The following is a 21,961-nucleotide window of genomic DNA, read 5'->3' on the forward strand; positions in this document are numbered from 1 at the left end:
CCTCCTCCTCCTCGCCGCGGGGAGCGCTCGGGCAACTTTCAGGGTGCGGAGACAGCGAAGTCCGTTCTATCCAAAGCCAAGTCAAGAAAACAACCCTGGCAAAGTGAGGCGGGTGGCACCGGTCCGCGGTTGAAGGCAACTTCGCCAGGCACGGGGCTGGGCCCGGGCCGTCCCTCGCTAGCCCGTCGATGTCTGGGAGAGGCGGCACTTGGGTCTCTTCTTCACACGCTCCCGGCAATAGCGAAGCAAACCCAGGGGCTCAGGGTGCGGCGGAGTTAGCCGAGGTAATTATCTTCCTCCTCGCCCCTTTCAAAGCCGTGACTCCCCGCTGAGCCCCCGGCGAGAGGCCGCGGAGCCCCGTCCGCCCCAGCAGCGCTTCCTGCGCGGCGGCCCGCGCAGCGCTGCAGCCGCTCCCACGCGCGTCCCCCGCCGCGGGCCGCTCACAGCCCCACGGGGGGCGGCGGCGGGGCTGACACCGCGCACACACCGCCCTGCCAAGAGGCGCCTCAGCAAATCATACCCCTCTCGCAGGCATTCATCAAACTGTCTCACGGAAGGAGGAGGGAGGGGAAAAAAAAGTCAAACACACAAGATGCTGTTGGGCTTGGCTCTCCACCCCCCGCGCCCCCTCCTGCTGTACGCTCCCAAGCCAAGTTTAGCAGGAAAGGGCTGGTCCTAGAACATGATAATAATAAGCAGTCGAGAAGTGATTCGTTGCCCTGATGGAAGGGAGTTCATCCACGACCTTCTCCTCGGTGACAGATCACAGTTATAGATCCTCCTGTGATCCCGGGAGCACAGCGAGACAGAGCAGATAACAAGCGAAGTGCGGCGAGAGCGGGAGGGGCGGGGAGGGGTGTTATTCTGCTCCCCGTGGTCTCCCGGATACCGTGGCTTTGCTGCGGCAAAGGCACCTGATGGAAGAGGTGGGAACTGCTCAGTCCTTCCAGGTGAGGCCAGTTCAGCAGCTCCTGGGCTTGCTGCAGGAAAGGGAGCAACTTTCCTCCTCTCCCGGAGCCCCCCCAAGGCACAGCGGCTCGGAAAGGGATGGCGCCTCTTTCCCTGATCCCGCCGGTGCACCTGAGCTGTCGGTGCTGGTGCCGAACAGCCCGGCTCTCGGCTCCCTGGCGGCGGCGCTCCTCCGGCGCGGAGGGAAACGGCGGAGGGGGGCGGTGGGGAGCGGGAGAATGGAGGCGACACGCCGGGCTCCTTCCCTCGCACCCCGAGTCTTTCCGCTTGAACAATGGGATAGCACCGCCGCTCGCAGGCCGGCCGGCTCTCCTCACCGCCGCAAGGTGCCTGCCGCCGACCGCCGAAAGTGCTCCCCGAGCGCGGCCACCAGCCGAACGAGCCGCCGGCACCTCGCCAAGAGCTCCCCACGCGGCCGCCCAGCGCCCCCGCCCCGGCCGGTGCAGCGCCCCTCGCCCGCTCCCACGGAGCCGGGAGCGCCCCACGCGCCGCCCTATATAGGGCCGGCCTGGCCGCGCCCCCCCGGCCCCGCCCGCAGCGCCCCGCGCCCGCTCACTGGCTGCGCCGCCGCCCGCCCGGCACGGCCCCGGCACGGCCCCGGCACGGCCGCCGCGGAGCAGGGGGTGCGCGGCGGCGCCAGCGGTGAAGGAAAGTTGCGGGAGCGCGGCGGCAGCGGCGGGGGAGGCAGGTCCCCCCAGCCCGGCCGGGCAGCGCCTCTTCACTCCCCTCTGCACTCCCCGCCGCACGGAGCGTGGAGTTGCTGCGCGGAGTTTGCCACGCAGGCCTGGTCTGCGCGTGTCCAGCGCTCCACGAGGGAGAAGGGAGAGAAGAGAGCGGGACTGGGACTGGGGTCCGCCGCGATGCTCGTGTGTGTTTCAGTTGGAGAGGGAGGGGGCTGAAACGCCTCTGGCCGCACTGATACTGGAAATACCTTGGGCGTCTCACCGAGGGTCTTGGCTGGGAAAGAGGACGAGGATTGTCGTGGCATGTTCTTGGGTTGCAGATTTACTGCGAAACACACCAGAATCTCTCATGCGTTATTTTCGAAAATAAAATAAAGGGCAAGTGTTAGTCCATATATTAAAATATGTCGAGTAGCAATGTTAACACTGCTCCTTTAGAAAACACCTTCAATTAAAAAAAAAAAAAAGTGTTCTAAATACACACAATGTTCCTAATAAATTTTCCCAATGTGTTGTTTATTGTCAGTGCATCTTCCACATTCCTAGGAAAATACTAAGTGCATCTTAACATTTTAACTCATTTTGTTTTCTTCGCTTGTGAATTCAGTTCCATGTGATTTGCAACAGCTCTTGAGTCTCCAGTAATAGGTGAAAGTGATTTGTCTTTCATTAGACGGCAAACCCCAGCAGGGATGACTAAGCCTTCAGCACGGTGCAGTTTGGAAATGCTCAAGGGAGTCTATCGTTTCTTCCATATGGCTGGGTCCAGCTGAGTCTCTTCATCCCTGAGGTCTCTGCTGCACGATCCCCGCAAGAGGCTTACTGTCTCTTTTTGCCCGTTACCAAGAGGACAAATTTCTCAGATATGCTATTCTAGAGCCGAGTTAATCTGCTGAAGTGGAAGCCAACGAAGTTACTCCTGACTTCTCTTACTGTAGAATGTGAGCCCAAAGGAAAATTGCTAAAAATGCACATGCCTACAAAAACTTTATAGTTTTTGATCCATTTGTTTAGACAATGCACAGCAAATATGATTGTTGCAGCTTTCAAATACTGGTAATGGCGTCTTTGCTCTTACAGAGATGCAAAGATACAGTTTTTACATTGATGCAGGAAGGAGAATTCAGTGAGTGTAAGGGGAGTACGCCAACTTCCGTGTATAAATGCTTTTCACTCTTTTCTCCCATTTGCTTGTTTTAAGTCTTTACAGAGGTTTTCAAAATGAATTTGCAAGTTTCCAGCAAGCAAAAGAAAAGAAAAAACCCTTATTCTAACATATTGCTTTTATGCCTCTACTAAAATCCTTTATCATATAACTCGAGAAAAAACAGAAGATACAAATGTTAACCATTCTGTACTTTTCATTATTTGTTTCAAGTACCAGCAATGTGCTTAGTGCTGCAGAAGACACAAAAAGAAGAAACAATAAATCTTTTAAATATAGTAATTCTCAGAAAATCTAAATCAATTCTTTAAACATTAAAAATTGTGGAACTCCTTTATGCAGACCTGATTCAAAATCTAAATTGGTCTTAATTTGATGTACTTTGTTTTCAAAGAGAAGTATTCTAAATATAAGCAAGATCGTTTTTTATTCCTTTTTGGGGGGTACATTGATTTTTAACATGTCCACCTTTGAAGCATACCTTTCAGTCATTCAGATTGATTTTGCTGAGTGTCTTGCCTGCCAGCATATTGAAACTCTCTCTTTGTGATCTAAACACTTCCATGGGAGAGCTCCCAATGTCTGGATTTGTCTGAAGACGAGGCCTGTCAGACACACTCTGGTATCCTTGCTGGAATATGAACCTGCAGAGTGCCCTGTGGCTGCAGAATTAACTGTCAACCACTTCCAAAGTTTTGAGGGAAAATATTCCCACAGAGGAAGAAGCTGGGAAAAAATTTTAACAACATGATATATTAAAAGAAAAACAGTTAGAAACATTCGTCGGTGGAAGAGCAAAAATATTGCTACAGCCATTTCAGAAAATACTGACAGCATCTCAAAGCAGATTTATCTTCTCTGGATTTCTTTGTACAACATTCCACTCTTTGAAGGGTAATCTAAAGGGATACTCAAAAAGCTAAGATCAGAACTATTAGCATAAGGAGATCAAAGTCAATAATAGGTAACATCTTCAGAATAGGATCCAGAACATCAAAAAAAAAAAGCTTTTTCTTTCAAATAAGAAAAACTCCCAGCTGAGGTTGGTAACAGTGACTATGGCTGTGCACAAAGCTCTGTGCTATGCAGATACATCTGACTGAGCTCGATGAACGTAATCAGCTCTGTGAACATCACTGTGGCTTTACAAGGCCAGTATGCCTGAAAGATACTGAACCAAATGACTCATCAATTTGTAAATAACTGAAGGTCAATAAGGTGAGAGAAAAATGGCCAATAGAGGTATATCAAGAAAAAACATTATAAACTAATCTGTTTTCCTTCTTTGACCAGGTAACTAGCTTCTGGGTAAGGGAAAAGTATGTTAAATGGTGATATTAGCAGGCCATTTGCCACCATACACATTAACATTCTCCTAAGCAATCTACTTAAATATAATCAAAATTTAATTGCTGGAATGTGGACACTTAACTGGGTAAAAAAAAATCCAAAGCCTATATCCAGGGTATGGTTGATGGTCAGTCTAAGACTCTAAAGATAGTACACTCTTTTAAAAAGCTGTTAAGACTGTTATGGCGCTGAATGATTCCATTAGTGATTGAAAATTAACTATAACTATTAACAGATGATACCAGAATGGAAAGGGATGCAAGGAGCTTGCAAAGCAGAATAACAATTCAAAATTATTTTGATAACCCAGAGAAAACATGTGTAATTAGTAAATCTTAAGGCAGACATGAACCTAACATTGCATTCAGAAAAGAATTTCATATGCATAAATGCAAAATGACTAGCTGGGCAGCAGTACTCCTGAGAAGGATATGGTGATGAAAATGTATCATCTTAAATTTATGATAAAGGAGATTCCATTACAGAAAGGCAGATATCATTCTGATGAGGTATATATTGCATAAGGAAGGTAAGAATTCTTAATTTCTTACTGATTACTAAAACATCATATAAGCTTCTGTCAGCTTTTATGAGGAGGATAAAGTGTTCAGTTTTGGACAACATTCCTAAAATATGCTGTAAATAAACCAGAGACACTTCAAGGAACAAAACAAAGAATATAAGTTTAAGCAAACATAAACTATGAAAAGAAGTTGGAAAAAAGTGAAGCTTCCTAATTTTAAAACAAACAAACAAACAAGCAAAACACTGCACCTCAAATAACAAATTGAGGCAAAGGAAAGACATGATAATACTTTCCCAAATTAAAATGTTTCTGTGAGCAGCACAGTGTTCAGTTAATAATAACCAGTAAAGGGTTTAATTTTCAAGAAGGAAGGTTTATGAATCAGGAAAGCTGGTAGTAAAGAAGGGTCTGTAAACCAAAAGATGAAAATGGTGGTTTTTTTCATTGTCCCCAAGTCAAATTTTACTGAAAATTTTAAAACAGATTAAGCACATACTAGATAGGAATTATCCAGATGTACTGTATTTAGTGTCTGAGTGGGGACATTAGATAATTGTCTTTTCAGATTCTTTTTAGTTATGATTTTTTGTGGGCATAAAAGAAGTAGCAGTATTAATAATTGTCAAAGAGGACATCTGGCTCTGTGTATTAGTTGTTTATTATTTATTATCACGTATTTATAATCCAGGATCATCTAGTGCTTCCAATCCGAATTGTGCTTGGAAGTGAAGTGGTACAACAAAAATATGCTCTCAACCCCCTAGCTTTTCGTTTTCATGTAGACATGATGTATGAAAGGCAGAGGGAAAGAAATACGGTTTTTAAAAAACTGGCAAAAAAGATCATTTTGTATATCAAGCTAATGTGAAGTTTGTTAGTTATTTACCTGTAAGTAAGTGGAGATCTTGAGGAAAAAGCAATGCAGAGATGATGCTGGCACTCAAATAAGAACAGAAGAGAAAGTTTGTGCTATGATAGGTGCAAAAACATGTCATGCGGAGAACACAAAAATAATGTAGGAAAGAAAAAGGATGCTGGAGAAACATAAACACATACAGTGAGAACAAAAAGCTTGAACTTGCAACAAAAGAATGGGGAAATCATGTATTGCTTTGCTAAATAAATCTGAAGAAAAACCCCATACTTGTCTGTAAGAATCTATTGTAACACAGACAGAGAGGGATACATGCAATCCACTGGAAGCCATATTTAAATATTGTATAAATAATATTTTGCTTTTATTGCTTCCAAACATTTACTATTTTTTTTACACTCTCATTGGATGAATTTGAGCTTGTATTTTTCAAGCTTTAAGTGTGTTGCTCTTTAGACTGTGAACTACAGCCTAAACAGCAACTCTAACATTATAAATGTACCTACACAATATTTTAGCTCATGAAATTTTATTTAGTTGCTAGCAGTCTTCTCTAGTTTTTACCTAGCCAAGTTTATGATCCGAAATATCTCCAAATTAAATACAAGATTAAAGTAAACTCGAGCTGGCAGGAAAGGAATATAGGACCATGTCTGTGTTTGTACAACTTCTCCAAGGCAGCTAAGGATCAAACTTCCTGACTTCTCTGAAACAACACCCATAATAAGCATTACAACTGGTAGTAAATATTTCAGAAATGTATCCTTAATCTAAAGCTGAGAGACCTAAGGTTTATCCAATATCAAAGGGACACTATCAAATTTTTAAGGTCATGGATTTCACACATGTAAAACCTTTAGGCTCCTGTGGAGCTGTCTAGAGTCTCACAATGCTTTACCATAAAGTATGATTGAAAATTTATTTGAAAAGTTTCCTGGGTTTTAGGAGCTGATAATGAAAACCCTGAATCCCTCCACTATCATTCTAATAGAATAGGGTGTATTTATTAATTTCTCAAATAAGTAGAACTTCAAGTACTCTGTGCAGATCTGTTGTATAGCAAGACTGTCTTTAGAATGTACCCCTTTAGAAGAAACATTTACAATATCTCATGGCTAGGTCTAGAAAAATCTGAGAAGTGAAGAAATGGAAGTGTCAGAGCTGGGTGAAGACAGTCCCATCACAAGACTTGGACTATGCACACCTCTTTTTTCAGGTTCTGTTTGCTTCACTTGCGCTTAGATTTCACATGGCAACACAGCATTATTTCAAGATAGCTAGGCTAAATTTGTTTAGAAAATGAAGGAGTTATATGAAAGGCTGTCTGACCAGCAGTAATCTGACTACTACTACATAAATGGATAAATTTACCTCTATTAAGAAGATAAATTTCCAAATAATATCTGAAAATTTTTAAAAAATGGGATACTGAAACTTAAAGGGAAAATGGAAGAAGTGCTTCTGCAGAGAAAACCAACAGAAAACATTGCCAATCTTTTCCCCAAGTTCTTATGCAACAAATAAATCAATTCATTTCACTATTTACCTGAAACACGTATTTAAGTGCTTATTTATTGTAGTGCATCTTCACCTAGCACTAAGTCTCATAATTTGTGTTAGTAAAGTCTTTAACCCTTAGCAGTGACCTCTCAGGTGCTATCAAATGTAGAAAATGTGATAGCTGTTACATGTTCGATACTCCTATGACATAGATTAATGAACACAATACATTACTTATCTTGCATGTAATGGCACTGGGGACCTCATACACCTCATGCAGTTTAAGAACATTCGTTAAGAACTATTATTTCAACTAAAAAAAGCTTTAATAATTTATGAGGAATTTGTATTTGAGAATCCAAATACCACTTCAGCGTGTGCATATTCTTAGATTTCATTACACTTAAGTGTAAAAGGGATTATTCAAATTATTGAACCTGACATTTTTCATGAGACAGACCACTGCAGCTGATATTTCTGCACGAAGACTGATAATTTGTGCTAAGCAAATAACATCCTTTCAGGGTGAAGGATCCATAGTCTCTTACTATGGAAAGTAACCAGGAAAACTCAATCTTTAAATGATTTAGGTTTGGCTTCACTTTGGCTTTTTGCAAACAGAAACCTAATTTTAACAGCAAGCACAGTCATGCTACTTTATCCTCATTTGTTTCAGTGTTAATGTCTAGACTTTAAATTAAATTGCTGTTTTTGTTCCCTGGGGATTGCCACCCTGATATAGTTATAAACAGAAAACATATCCTTTCTCGCAGCATTCATTTTGTCAGACTTCCTCTGTTGTAACTGAATCTGAGGATAAAATGGCTTTTCCTCTTGAGATTAACTTTTGCCTATTCCATCAATGCAACTCACAACTTGTGTTCACTGTCATCTAGCAGCAGAGGTAGAATACTTATTCCTGGGACAAGGAAATAAACTGCAATTGTTTGTTTGGTTATGTTGTGGTCTGTTTTAGTTTGGGGTTTTTGTTTAATTTTTTCATAATGACCTTTCCAAGTCTTTCTCTTCTTCTCCTCAGACTTTTGTAGAAACATATCTGCCCCAAGGTAATTGAAGAGGGTTCGTCCACGTTCACCACATGGTTAACTAAAGGGTTTTTTCTTCCCTTTCAGGATGTATAACAATCAAATGGATGGATATGCTAATAGTACAAAGGATATTTTTCTGTAGTTTTAGGTTAAAATTAACGTCGCTTTAAAAAAAAAAAAAAGGAAAATATTGTTAACCAGCATGGACAGACTTTGTGTCCTTCCTTTTTGCCTCTGTGTAACAGAAAATTGGTCAGTTCACTGATAACCCTTCTGTTTGCCCTACCGAGGAAAGCAGACCTGCCCTTCTTTCTGGCCTCTCTGAAGACTCAACTCAACAAAAAAAAAAAAAAACTCAAACAAAAAGACCCCAACCAAATAAAAAAGAAAATCAAAACCCACACCATAACCCAATATCCACTGGACATTTCAGAGGCAAAGGTTTGTTTTAGTGAGTGGGTTCATTTTGGAGAAAGGGAGGCTTGTAAAATGTCTCAGTTAAATACTGAATTCTCTCAAAATTTCTGGCAGTTTTCATGGAAGAATTTGTTATAACCTGATTTTGTCTAATCATACAAAAACTTACTGGAACATAATATTTTCATTATGTATGCATTCTTTATTTTTGTTTCTTTATCACCATGAAGGACAGCATAATGTACTTAAGTTGTATCTGATGAGGATTGAAATTGTGTCAGTTCTGGAGAAAACAGTGCTGAATTTTTGTTTACCTGTTATTGCTTAAAAATGATTTTGTGAGGACATATTTTCCTGGAAAAAAAACCCAGTTTCTTTCCATAGATAACTTAAAACACATTTTCTAGAGAAATAATATTTAGCTATAAAAGCTGGTAGGTATTTTCACCTGGGTATATTCTATTCATAAACAAATTTTGACTTCTCAGTCACAACCTGAATGAAGTTTTAAATGGGCTAGTGCTGGATTCTGCACCTTGGATGGGGTAATTCTGGATGTAGGTACAGATTGTGGAATGAGATGCTGGAAAGCAGTGCCAGAAAAGGGAGCTGGGAGTCCTGATCAATGCCGAGTTGAACATGAGCCAGCAGTGCCCTGGCAGCCAGGAGGGCCGAGCGTGTCCTGGGGGGCATCAGGCACAGCATCGCCAGCCGGGCAAGGGAGGGGATTGTCCTGCTCTGCTCTGCTCTGGGGCGGCCTCACCTCGAGTGCTGGGGGCAGCTTTGGGCACCACAATAAAAGATATTAAACTATTAGAGAGCATCCAAAGGACAGTAATGAGGATGGTGAAAGGCCTTGAGGGGAAGCTGTATGAGAAGTGGCTGAGGTCACTTGGTCTGTTCAGCCTGGAGAAGAGGAGACTGAGGGGAGACCTCATTACAGTTACAGCTTCCTTGTGAGGGGGAGTGGCAGGCACTGATCTCTTCTGTGTGGTGAACCATGACAGGACCCAAGGGAATGGCCTGAAGCTGAGTCAGGAGAGGTTTAGGTTGTCTCTGTGGTTCTGTGACTCTGTGATTCTGTAACCTTTGAAAAACAATTATTAAGAGGAACATAAAATATATTCCTCCTCATGTTGGTAACTCAGTGTTTTCACCAAAATATTTTTGCCTCTCCCTCTCCCATTGTTTTTGTGTACCTGGCACATTGCTCTGTTCTCTAAAAACACAACATGCGAGTAACAGGGAATACTTTAGTGTAGTAACTGTTCAGCTAGGAAAGGGTTTTGGAAAGGAGACAACTCTCTAAGCAGAGCAAGAGGATGACCTACAAATATTTATTTTAAAATAAATATTATTAAGGATGCATGCCCTTTAAGACTTGCATCTTGGACTATTAAACAGCTTGTACTCAAGAGGAATGAAGCAGACTCAAATGTCCTGCAAAGGACCGGAAGATACTCAAGAAGAGGAACTGCCAGTCTGCATTCAGCTCTTCTGAAAAAATTGTGCAAACATAAGATCGAGGCCTTTTTTTTCTCTTTACTGCTCCCCCTGCATTATACCTGCTAGAAGGGTAGGCACTAGAAAACAAAAACTACAGAAGAAAAGAAAAGCAGAAATATGTATCCTAATTTCCCCTTAAAAAAGGTAGAAATTGTGATTTCTGAATTGTGACATTTCTCCCTACCCAAATCTCCCTTGCTTAACAGCATATATTAAAGGTATAGGGTACAAGTTTCACTGTAGACCTTAGAATAATACCAGATGAGAGATATTTATTCTGTCCATATTGCATAGCAACATTTTTCAACAGCTGTAGCAAATATCATGAAGCTGATTCTAAGAAAACAGAGAGTGTGAAGATGGAAAGAGACAAGAAAATTCTTTCAGATGACCAGTTTTCTCAATGAAAAATTCATTTTCTGATCAAAAAATGGTAGTTGGAATTCAATATGGTTTTATAAGAAGTGTTGACTGAAAGAATAAATGATACTTCATTTTAGTTGTAAATTTCATTTTGACCTGCTTAAACCAAAATATGTTGACTTGTCTTTTAAAATGATGATTGCCTGCCTGATATAATTTTTTTCTACTTAATTTAGTTTTACCAAAGGAAAAAAAAAAGTCGGAAAGCAAAGACCTCACACTGACCCAAATTTTCACATGAAATATCTGCTCCAGTTTTGGTATAATCAATGAATGCAAGATTAATAAGTCATGTAAATCCAGTCTCCAGATTCCTGAGGCATCTATAAGCAGAACCTTTGCATACCTGGGAGAAGTATGTAAAGAAGTGAACTTTTACTATGTTAATGATGAGAGCTTTTTACAGTCACCTAGGGTGCAAGTCAGAAATGGATAAAGATCTTCAGAATTATGAAAAAGATTGCCACTGAAAACTGTGTTGTTCTAATACAGTTTTAAATGAGTTTTCTGAAGAAAGAGATATTCCTGAATGCAATCGGAGCAAATTTAATTGTGAAACAATTCCTAAACCATCAATAAGGGTATTTGGCTGGTTTAGATTTGTTTGCAATTTGAAAAAGTACTGCTAAAAAAAATGGTCATAGAATGTAATACTAGATTAAATTATCAATTTTTTAATATTTAAATGAAGAGAAGCAAAACCAAGTGCATAAGATCATTTGATGTCCTCAGGAAAGTAGTTTGTGAAACTATTTCCTCTGAGAACTCTGTTTCCTTCAAGAGAAAAAGACTTGAAATTGCTTTAAGTGAATAGCATAATTTTGATCTGTATTCCAAGGATGTAGGAAAGAATGAGAACAATGCTTTCAGATCCTAGCTTATGAATAAACACCTAAAAACACAAAATGAAAGCAGAGATATCAGACTTTAATATATTTTATAATTCTCAATTGAGAGCAAGATATTTATATCAATAAAATAAAGAACAGAGAAAGGACTGGGGTTCCAGTGAGAGTGAGGTGAAACTGAATTTATATATACTTGAAAAACAAGATCAGGTTGTCTTTGCTAGCTCAAACTTGATCATAGTGAAAAGGTTAGCACAGGTATGAAAACACAGTTAGGTACACATTAGAATTTAGGATATAAGAAAAAGAACCAGAATGATTATGGAACCACAATTCACTGTGTAGAAAATAACCCCAAATAGATAAGAAATATTCTATGATGCATTGATAAAGGTAATTTGAAAAAATTCTTAAGCTCTTTGACTGAGCAAGATTGCCTGCCTATTTCTGTATGTTAACTTCTAAGGGTAACTTGCAGGTGTACCTAAAGAATACTCTATTTTTGCCAAAAAGGATTATAAGTAATTTTGGCAACATAGGATAAAATAATGAATATTATTTCATCCACTTGAGCCTGCAACTTTTTATTTAAGTTTGGGGTTTTGTTTGTTTGTTAGTTAGTTGGGTTTGGGGATTTTTTTAAGTGAGAATGGAGGGTTCAACACACTTCCTTTGTGTTTCAAAGGCTAATCAGATAATTGTATAACTCTAAATATAGGAATACTTTTCTGGAAATCTACAGATATTCTACCTTTTTTTTTTTTTTTTTCCTGAAAATATAGACAAATCTGATTCCTCTCATGTAGGATTAGAGATCATGGATTAATTTCACTCATCATTTGAAATACTCCAGTGTTCTGATAATGTGATCATGGTATAATTTCACTCATCATTTGAAATACTCCAGTGTTCTGATAACATGGGTACTACTCACCAGAATTTAGTTATGCAAAACAATGTGTCTCATCTGAAATATATCACTTCCACCAGCCCAGTGGGCCTGGTACTAAAGCAGAATACTAATTCAATACTGAGTAAGAGGCTCCTCTTTTGGCTCTACTGCTAACATCCACAGAATCATAAATATACATAACATCTTGTAAAGTACAAAAGAGGAGTTCAACAACTTGGAAAGAAATACTTCAGTTTTCTCTTGATAAGTGTATAAAACTCTACAATCGAAACCAAGTGCAGCCTAACCATACAGCTTGTTTTCAAAGAAATTCCTATTGTCAGTGCAGCATACTTTTTGCCACATCAGAGAAATTCTTAGCTCTCTATTAACACCATGTTGAGGAATGAAAAGAAGTTCACATCTACATTTGAAGAAGGAAGAAAGTTGTATGAAAAACAAGACATTTTTTACTGTGTATATACAGCAAATTAAACACTGTAAAGTATTTGCTCCTTAACACCATTTCTAACCACCTCTGTGAATGCTGACTTCCCCAGAACTAATCTTTTAGCATCTACAAAACAAATAATTCCTTTGATCAGGATGTAGCTTATTAGAACAAGAGTAAGACAGAGTTGAGAAGCTATTTTCAAACTGCTAAGAGTCCTGGTTTATTTTAGCCTGGAAATTCCATTTTACCACCTCTCTCACTCTCATTTTGCAGCCACAGCTGCACTAAATAATTTCCTCAAGCTAATACGTGCTGCATTTATATGTCAATCCTCACCTTGATCTTCCTCTCACTGCAGTAACTGCTGCTCTTGCAGGGGCTTGCTGAGTTGTTGTGGTTTCTCTAACCTACTGTGAGGTTTATGTATTTAAACATGCTGGTTTCTTGTATTATTAAATTTTTTCATTGGGACAATATTATTGTACAAGAGTGTTGATTTAAAGAGAAGTTTTTCTGAACAGAAAAAAATCGCTGTCAGTAGCTAGCAGAAGGTAGAACAAAATATTCAACACTTTGTAGCAAATTGAATGCAATACTCTGATATTCTATCCAGTCCAGAAATCCTAAGTGGAAGCCATGAATTATAGATCACCAGTATAGAAGTTAACATCTGAAAAACCCCATACTTGCAATCAGTAGATTCTGAATCATCAAATTTTTGTTTGTTTGTTTGAAGCATAGGCAAAATCTCCAGTGCCTGTGTTTCTTCAGTCTTTAAAGTATATGCATTGTGATAAAAAAAGCAAAGACATTCTCCTCAGGACTCTGCTTATTTCAGTATTCAATATCAGTGGTATTAAGCCAGTAACAGTATTTTTCTTTTCCCATGTTGTTTGTTGTGTGGTCAGTGGTTTTTCTCAGTCTCTATGTTGTTTTTGTGTGTACACACTGAAAACAAAATGGTGAACTTTGTCTGGAGCTTTTGCATGTTTTTTGTCACCCTAAGATCTAACACAGATCTTAAATCTTAAATATTTACATCAACTATATGAGAAACTATTATTTAATCACCATTCTTTATGCACTAAGAAATTAAGGTCTGAAGTTCTCGCCACATTTTTGGTGCCCAACCTGAGGTGCCTGTGACCAGAGGCTTTAGTCATTATTATACAACTTTGTACTCCACATTGTCTGTACTTCATTACAGTCCCACACAACACATCAGCCCCTCTTTCCATTTAGACATTCAGAATTGTAGTGGACAATATTTACATCAATTCAGTGCTGTCAAAGGGAAAAGTCCCCCCATTTTTTCAATGATTTATTGTGTCTGATTCCCATCCAGATTCAGACAGAGGACATATATTCTTGACATGGCTCTGATAAGGACAACTCCAAGACTGAAATTCAAGACGACTCTTCAAATAATGAATTCCAAAGTTTTTCTAAAGAGATCCAGTCTTACTGCTCCCCATCCTCCCAAAAAAACCAAACCAAAACAAACCTAACAACCCCCCTAACAAACAAAAACAAACAACAAAACAAAACCGAAACAACCAACCAACCAACCAACCGATATGGTCTTCATCTACTTATCCATCTAAATCTCATTCCTGTGAAAAGTGACATACCTCATTCTCTTTTCATCCACTCGTGTTTTGCTTTTACAATCTGTCCTGGCAGACCACTGTCACTACAGCTAAGGAGGCAAAGGGGCATCAAATTACTGAACAGAAGTAAATAATCAGACTTCAGGTGAAAGAGGATATGTAGTGTAAAACAGATATTGTCTTTGCTTATAAATATAAATTATGCATTTTCCCTGTAGCTTCAAAAACAATGACATTAAATCCTCAGCTGTCAGGACTGATAAGTAAGGAGTGATATTAGAAGGACAGAAAACTAACATTAACTAAATACTGGAAGAAGATAAGGAAGAGAGACCAAAGATGTAGCTGGAAGAGGAGATGGACAAATATTTTTTTAATAGACTTTTCAGAAGAAGAAAAGCACAAGAACTCATTGGTCAGCTCAGGAACTGACTAACATGAAAGAAGAAAAGAGCTGAGCCAAATGTTTACACGGTTTTAGGACATGCACAGAAAAGACTGTTCTTGTCCATTAGCTCCCTTTTGCCCGTTGCATTTATACTTCATACTGCCCATTTCAAACTAATTGAAGTCAGCAAACCATCTAAGCAAGTGCTTAGGTTCATTTTTCTTCTTCATTTAATAAAGATTACACAAGATTGAATAAATATTATGCAACATACTTCTATTTCCCATACTTAAGTGTAGCTCTTCTTGGCTTAACAGGAGTGTTTCAGGATTGTAACATAGAAGGGTGTAGATAGTAAATTCTTGGCTTTATTGAAGCCAGTGGTAAAACTATTGTTGTCTTTCATGGAAACAGGATTTCTTCAGAGTACTTAGCTTAATTTCTAGCTGTTGAAATTTATGTGCATTTCAGACATTTCACTACATAGAAATCTATAAAAGAGTTTTGTAGTAGTAAATTTTTCACACTCTAAATCTTTATTTTAAATGGAAACTTTGTAAGAAGCTACATTAAAGCCATAAAGTAAAATAAAATTAAATGAAAAATTATGTGTATAAAGAAATACTAAAACATGGAAAAATGCTAAAGTATTTTAATAATTTAAAAACCTCATGAAGGCTACAGCATAATTTTCAGCCAAAATATTTCTAAAACTGGCAGCCCACAGGAACCCTGGAACACCCATGTGGAAACATGTTTTTAATTTTGGAGTAAATAGTTTTTCCTCATACACAGAAGTATTTTCTTTAAATAGCATAAGATGGCTCAAAAGAGTGCGGAAGCTAAGCATTTTTGTTGTGCAGTTAGAAATGAATTATACATAGTTAGAATCAAAATTATTTCTAGGCTACATCTGAAAAGTCTAGAAAAATAAACATTTCAGAAAGCAAAGCTTATAAAGAGGTCTCTCTTAATGCAGTCATTAGTAGCTTAGTTTTCCAAGTACCATTCATCTGATCATTGTGTTTGGGCACCCAGAGGTGTGAACCTACTGACAGGGACCTTCAGATGCCATGATTACACACTCACAGACAATAAAACGTGGAAACTTTTCAGTGTTCTGTGTTACCAGGGATGTCACAGGGAGCAAAGCCTCAGAGCACAACAAAGGAGGTTTTTCTCAAAGTACAAAAGGATCTGTAAAAGAAAAGGTTTTTCAGTTGAAAGTTATAAACTGTTCCTAATCTATGTTGTTCTTCTGCCACTGTAGCTAACATTAGGAGTGACTTTCAACACTGTGGTTGAGGTAGACAAATTAGAAGTCTTAAAGACAAAAGATTTTTCCAGAAATAAAGTCCAGCATCAGAATGAGCAAAACTAGTGAGTGTAGCAAGTCTGTCCTTTGGGGTTTTTAGCTTCAAACACATAAAAGAAAAGCACCTATTTCACTCATCTTTCCTGTCATTAACCTTTTGTACTCTGCACATCTTGGGTATGAAAGGCTTCTCACAGTCCTGAATACTGGCATTTCTGTCCCCGCAACAGGTAGAGAAAATCTATGAATAACATCTACCTTATCGCCAAGCAGAAATATCAGTCACTGAATCTTTTCATATTTCAAATTATCTGATTACTATACCATGCTTTTCCTAGAGGTGAAATGATACACTTCTAATTTTTTATGTGTTTTTTCTGCTCAGTTGCATGTGAGATGCTATGTTGACTTATATGATAAGACTACTTGATCACGTTTCCCAACTACACGTTAGAAAACATTAAGAGAAAGTTAACAGTAGTGATCAAGAATATGAAAAAAAAGTACATGAACTATGGTGAAAAGACTGCCTACATAGAAAATAATGCATAAAAATTTTGTAATAAAATAGGAGAAAAATAATGAGTAGTGGGAAAAAAAGGCATATTGGGAGCTTTGTTTCTAGTAAAAGAAAATACCATATTCAATTGAAGTTAAAGTTGTCAGATTAGAAATCAGTGGTAACTAATTTGGTATAGTACATAATTATTCACCAGCACTATTAGTCACAGGAAGTTCTGAGAGCTGGAGAAATGAGAGAATTTGAGAGTTGGTTTCTGGAGGAAGTAGGAGGTCCAAGCCAGGTACTGGAGAGACTGGTCCAGGGTCAGCTACCAGGAAGATCCATTTGCATCTGTGAGCTTGTGAGTCAACTGCAAAGCAGGCCACTATTGACCAGAGCTGGGCACACGGGGCAGTGGCTGCAGTGCCTCTGCTGAGCTGTGTGGTTTCATGACCATTAGCAGATTCAACACTAGATTTCACAACAGCAGTAGAAAATGCAAAATAAAAATAGCTTTCTTCCACGTTGTTCTGTAAAAACACTGGCCAACAAGAAAAATATGCTGTTGATCATAATGATTGCATTCTGCTTTGTCATAAAAATATTAAAGTCTTTTTCATCTACTGTGTCTTTATATTCTTATGTTGATTTATCCTCTGAATTTTACTACTTTTTTGAACATTTTCAGTTTCATAATGCTTTACTAACATGAAAAATACTATAATTGTTGCCGAAAATAAACCTGTATTTACCTCTTAGTGTTGCTTTCATTTATGATCTCTGTACCTGTCTCTGATGTTCTGAATCTCTTCATGGCATAAATTAGCAATATAATTGTAAAAACTGAAAGCTGCTCTGGAGCTTTTCAGAGGAGATCACATTTACTTTACAGTTGCTTGTTAATTGCTTTAGTGCCTAAGGATGTACAACATATGTCCTGCAAAGAGACACCCATATGGTTGTACAGTGTATGTCCTGGCACTCTGTTGCCACAGACTAGAAAACAGACTTCTGTTTAAAATGCATGGCCCATTGCATGATTGAAGGTGTGACATATAAAGGATTATAACTGACAACATTGAAGCCCTACACCTGTCACAGTGCTGTGTTAGGAGGATATGTATGTTGTTTGCCTGAGAAAGGGAAGGAAGATTGACTCCAGTGAAGAAACAATTAAAAGATATTTTAGAATTTCGCAAAGGGGAGATTTTCTTTCTCAACTGTCTGATTTATTTCTGTCAGCATAACTCAGCTATAGCTCAATTTTGATTCAAAAGCTATAAAGTTAAAGAAATTAGTAGAGGAAGAAGATATAAGGGCATTAACTGGCCCCATGGAACCACATTTTGAAAGGTCATTAAGACTTTAAAGCAGCAGAGAGGTGATTAAGGATGTCTATTACAAGTAGCTACACTTTTAGAGGCCTAAACACTTTGAAGAGCCTAGTTTTTAGGTTTGCACTTTTCTGGTATTTTTCGAATATTTGAAAATATGCAAGAATAAGCATACCCTCAGAAACTCAACAGTAATTGTGGATGGCTTTCTTAAACCAAGGCAAACCTCTTCCAACAAAATCATTGCACTCTAGCACTTGCATTGTATGAGAGGTTCATTCTCCTTAGCTTCAGCTTTCTCAGTAAAGTACTTGGGTAAGAAACTAGTCTAAGGAAAAGATTAGTCTCACCTAACTTTAGCTATATAAAGTATAGTACTACTAGAGCCTGAACTAATCATCTGGGCCTCCATTGCACAACTGCAGAAAGTACTTCCGGAGTCTGTCTTAGAGATCTTTCCCAGGGTAGGAGGAATCATCCTGTGGAGAGGCTCAGCTCTTTTCATTGACTTACTAGATACTTAGGTAAGTGATTTCTCTCATCTACGTTTAGACAGCAAATTTATAACACTGGTGCTTCTTAAATAGTTAACAAGAAGTGAAATACATGACTTCACAGTGAGTCATCTTATCTGAAACCTGAGTCATGTTTCAGTGATGCCTTTCTTTCTTCATTGACTACAGGGGAAGCGTAGGAGTACTCCTACACTGAAATGATCTCCTACCTCAGGTGTCTAATTTAAATGGTTAGATTATGTGAGATTAATTAAGGTTTATGTGACATTTGAAAGCAACCTGAGTACTTTGCTGGAGTTCCTCTTTCTCCTGAAGGGTACAGTTATCTTCTACATTGTGATCCTTTCCAGGTTTTTGCTCATGAAGAGAATAAGTGACAGAATTAATTTCTTCTGCTTAATTTTCCCCATTGGTGTAAATTTTCTGAAGTAGCTTATAACAGTAAGCTTATAACTATTACTTTCCTATTAATATGAATTGGGGCTGAATACCTAAAAATCATAAACAATGGAAGAATATCTAAGGGATGCAATAGTGAATAAAGCCATTTCCAAATTCTCCAGCTGATTCAGAAAAATAGGTGGCTTTTTTTCTATTGTACTTTTGTGCCAATGTTGCACTTTTGGTCATAGTAATTTACTAAATGAAGAGTTGGAGCATATTTGAATTTAAAAGGTTCCTTGTAAAAGGTTATTTTAAAATACTATGCATAAAATTTAATTACTCAAAAACATTTTTATCTACAGTTTCCAGAATTTTAATGATAACAAGTCTAATAAAATTCAGAGAACTTCATCAGAAGAGACAAGTGAAATAAGATCCACTTAGGGGAGTAATCAGTTAAATCATCAACTAATTGTCTTCTTAAGGTCTTTTGCAATCTTTCTATATAAATGCTTATTAGAATAAACAAACTTTTCAGTTTTATTCAGAATCTCCACATCAAAATGCATTTCTTTCTTTAAAAATGTGCTCATAACTAATAATAGGCTATAGAAATGTTTTAATAGTTAAATACAAAATAATGACACTCATTATCACTCATGTCACAATGCTATTCTTGTCTTAGAATTTTTCCTCTTTCACACTTAAAACAGACAAAAGAATACTTCTTTATTGTTTATTGCTTTTACACAGCACCTCTCTTCATTTCCTCTGTTACATATAAAAATATTATTTTCCCTTCAGGAAAGCTCCTTTTTTTTTTTTCCTAGGGGCTGTCATTTACAGATGTAATATCTTTCTGTTAAGTATTTTTTACCTTATTTTTCACTTCATGTAATTTGTGAAGCCTATCCCAGAAGATGCCACTAAAATAAATTATTTAGCGGAACTCATACCAAGAACATTCTCTTGAAAATGCTCACAGAAAACTTCTCATATGAGCAGATTATTCCATCACTGCATTACTGAATTCTTGCACTTCACTCTGAGCCATATGGTAATACCTACTGCTAGACATAAGGTTTCTAGGAATCTCATCTATCTCAGTAAGGATGCTAGAAGCACATGGGGTTCAGTGTTTGTTGGTTCAACACTTAGTTGGTGCAAAGCAAACTATCCTTATAGCATTCCTGTTGGGCAAGCTGTTGTTACCAAAGAACCTTTGCTGGGCATTGGGCTTAAATGGTTAGGAAACTCATCTCTTTCTTTCCATCCCAAAAGCCACCTGCACAAAGAATTTGAAGAATAGAGGTGGGCGACTTAAAGTAAGTATTCCACTCACATATTTTTTCAAAACATATTTTATTTACAAACATTTCCTGTGAAATGCAACTTAATCAAATTTACAAAGCAAGGCTGCTTTGATCCTTGCAATGAAGTTGTAATATCAGTTTTAAAGCCTCAGGATTCAGCATTTGTGATTATTTCTGTTTTAGTAGGAAAACAGATTTTCAGTCCATCAGCTGTGAAAGCCCTGGCAATATTGCAGACTAACATTTTTGGCAAGGTTCACCGTAAAGAGCAAAGCAGGGTTTCACAACTGCTGGCTCCAAGGAAAGACAGCAGTAAACAAAACAAACTTTCCTCACTTAATATAGATTTTTAAAGATTTGGACTAAAGAACAGTGAAACACTGATATGACAAAGTTTCACACATGGCAATGACTAATTAGCTATGTATATGCATTCAGAATGGCAAATTTTACCTTGAAGGCCAAAAACAGGAGGCCAGTTTGCCTGAGAAAAAAATAATGTTATTTGTTACAAGTCAGTGGTTTAGTTTCAAACCTGTCTGGGGTAGTTTTCAGGAGCGAAATACTGTATAAATATGACTGCAGTGCAAGAGAAACATAAAAGGAGAACTTTTTTCCCATCCTTTTTTTTCAGGCAAAGATGTTTTGACTGATTTAAAGCAAATACACACACATATAAACATACCCATATAAATATATATATATAGAGATACTTTTACAGTCACCCGGCTTAATGAAAAAAGTCAGGACATAAATGTCACCCACAATATTTAATGGATTTTTTTCTTCTTTAGTTTTTATTTATAGAACCCAAGATATCTTGGACTATCTGTATTTTATTCTTATTTTTCTAAATTTTATCTGTTTTAGTTACTCACTCTAGGGGGTTATTAATAGATTACATTCTACTACTTAAGCTAAAATTCACTGCTAGCCTTAATTAACTGCTAGATTTGAATGAAAAAGGATGTGAAACTATACATGATGCTTGTAGAAATTTAAATTAGCTTATAGGGAAAAATATATCATTGTCAATGAAGCATATTAAAACTGTGTAAGTTTGCACCATTAGTCTGTGATTTGCATTTACATATAAAGAATTACACTCTTTACTGTAATGTTGAGCTCTACAAAGCTGTAATCTCCCCACAGTATTTTCTTCTAGAACACAAAGAAGGAAGGGAAATAATCAACTGAAACTGAATTTTTATAACAGCTTACCCTCTTGAAATCAGATTTATTGTATTTAAAATTGGTATGTATATTTTAAGAGAAAGTATTTGGACTGATTTATTAAAAAATGTAGAATTGAATTTTTAAAGAATTAGCAAAAAGAAATTTTGTGGTAGGAGAAAAAAAATAGTAATTTTATACAGCAAAGCATAAAGTTGAAGAGATGTATTTGTGATTTGGAACAACTTTTAGTTTATAAATATGCCTACATGTGACTTTAATTAAGTAACCTATATAAACCAGTGGAACTACCTCTCCTCCTTTAAATTATGCAGGTGCTTAATCTCTGCACACAGTCCCCTAGGAATGGGAAATGTTTTAGTTGTGAAACAAAGTTAGATCCCTGCCTTATTTATATCTTGAGACACAGCCTTAAGTAATTCATGGTAACCCACATGATGCTTTGGTGAAAACACACTAAAACCTGATAATATTTACTGCATATCTACAGCTATATTTTTATTTATGTATTTACATATTTCAGTTTATGGTTTCACAACTTTTTAATAAAGATTTTATATACCATTTAATCTTTTCATTTTGAGCAGGTTTGTTGGGGTTTTTTTTCCTGGGAAATCAAGAATAATTATTATGATCTCGCAAAATAAACAATGCCAAGATGTATTGCTCCATTTTCTGCAAAGAATTAGTTTCATAAAGTCACTAAACAGTTAATGATACCTCTGGAAGTTATCTAGTGCCTCTGCTCAA

The sequence above is a fragment of the Coloeus monedula genome (assembly GCF_965178545.1).
Source record: "Coloeus monedula genome assembly, chromosome: 5".
NCBI lineage: Eukaryota > Metazoa > Chordata > Aves > Passeriformes > Corvidae > Coloeus > Coloeus monedula.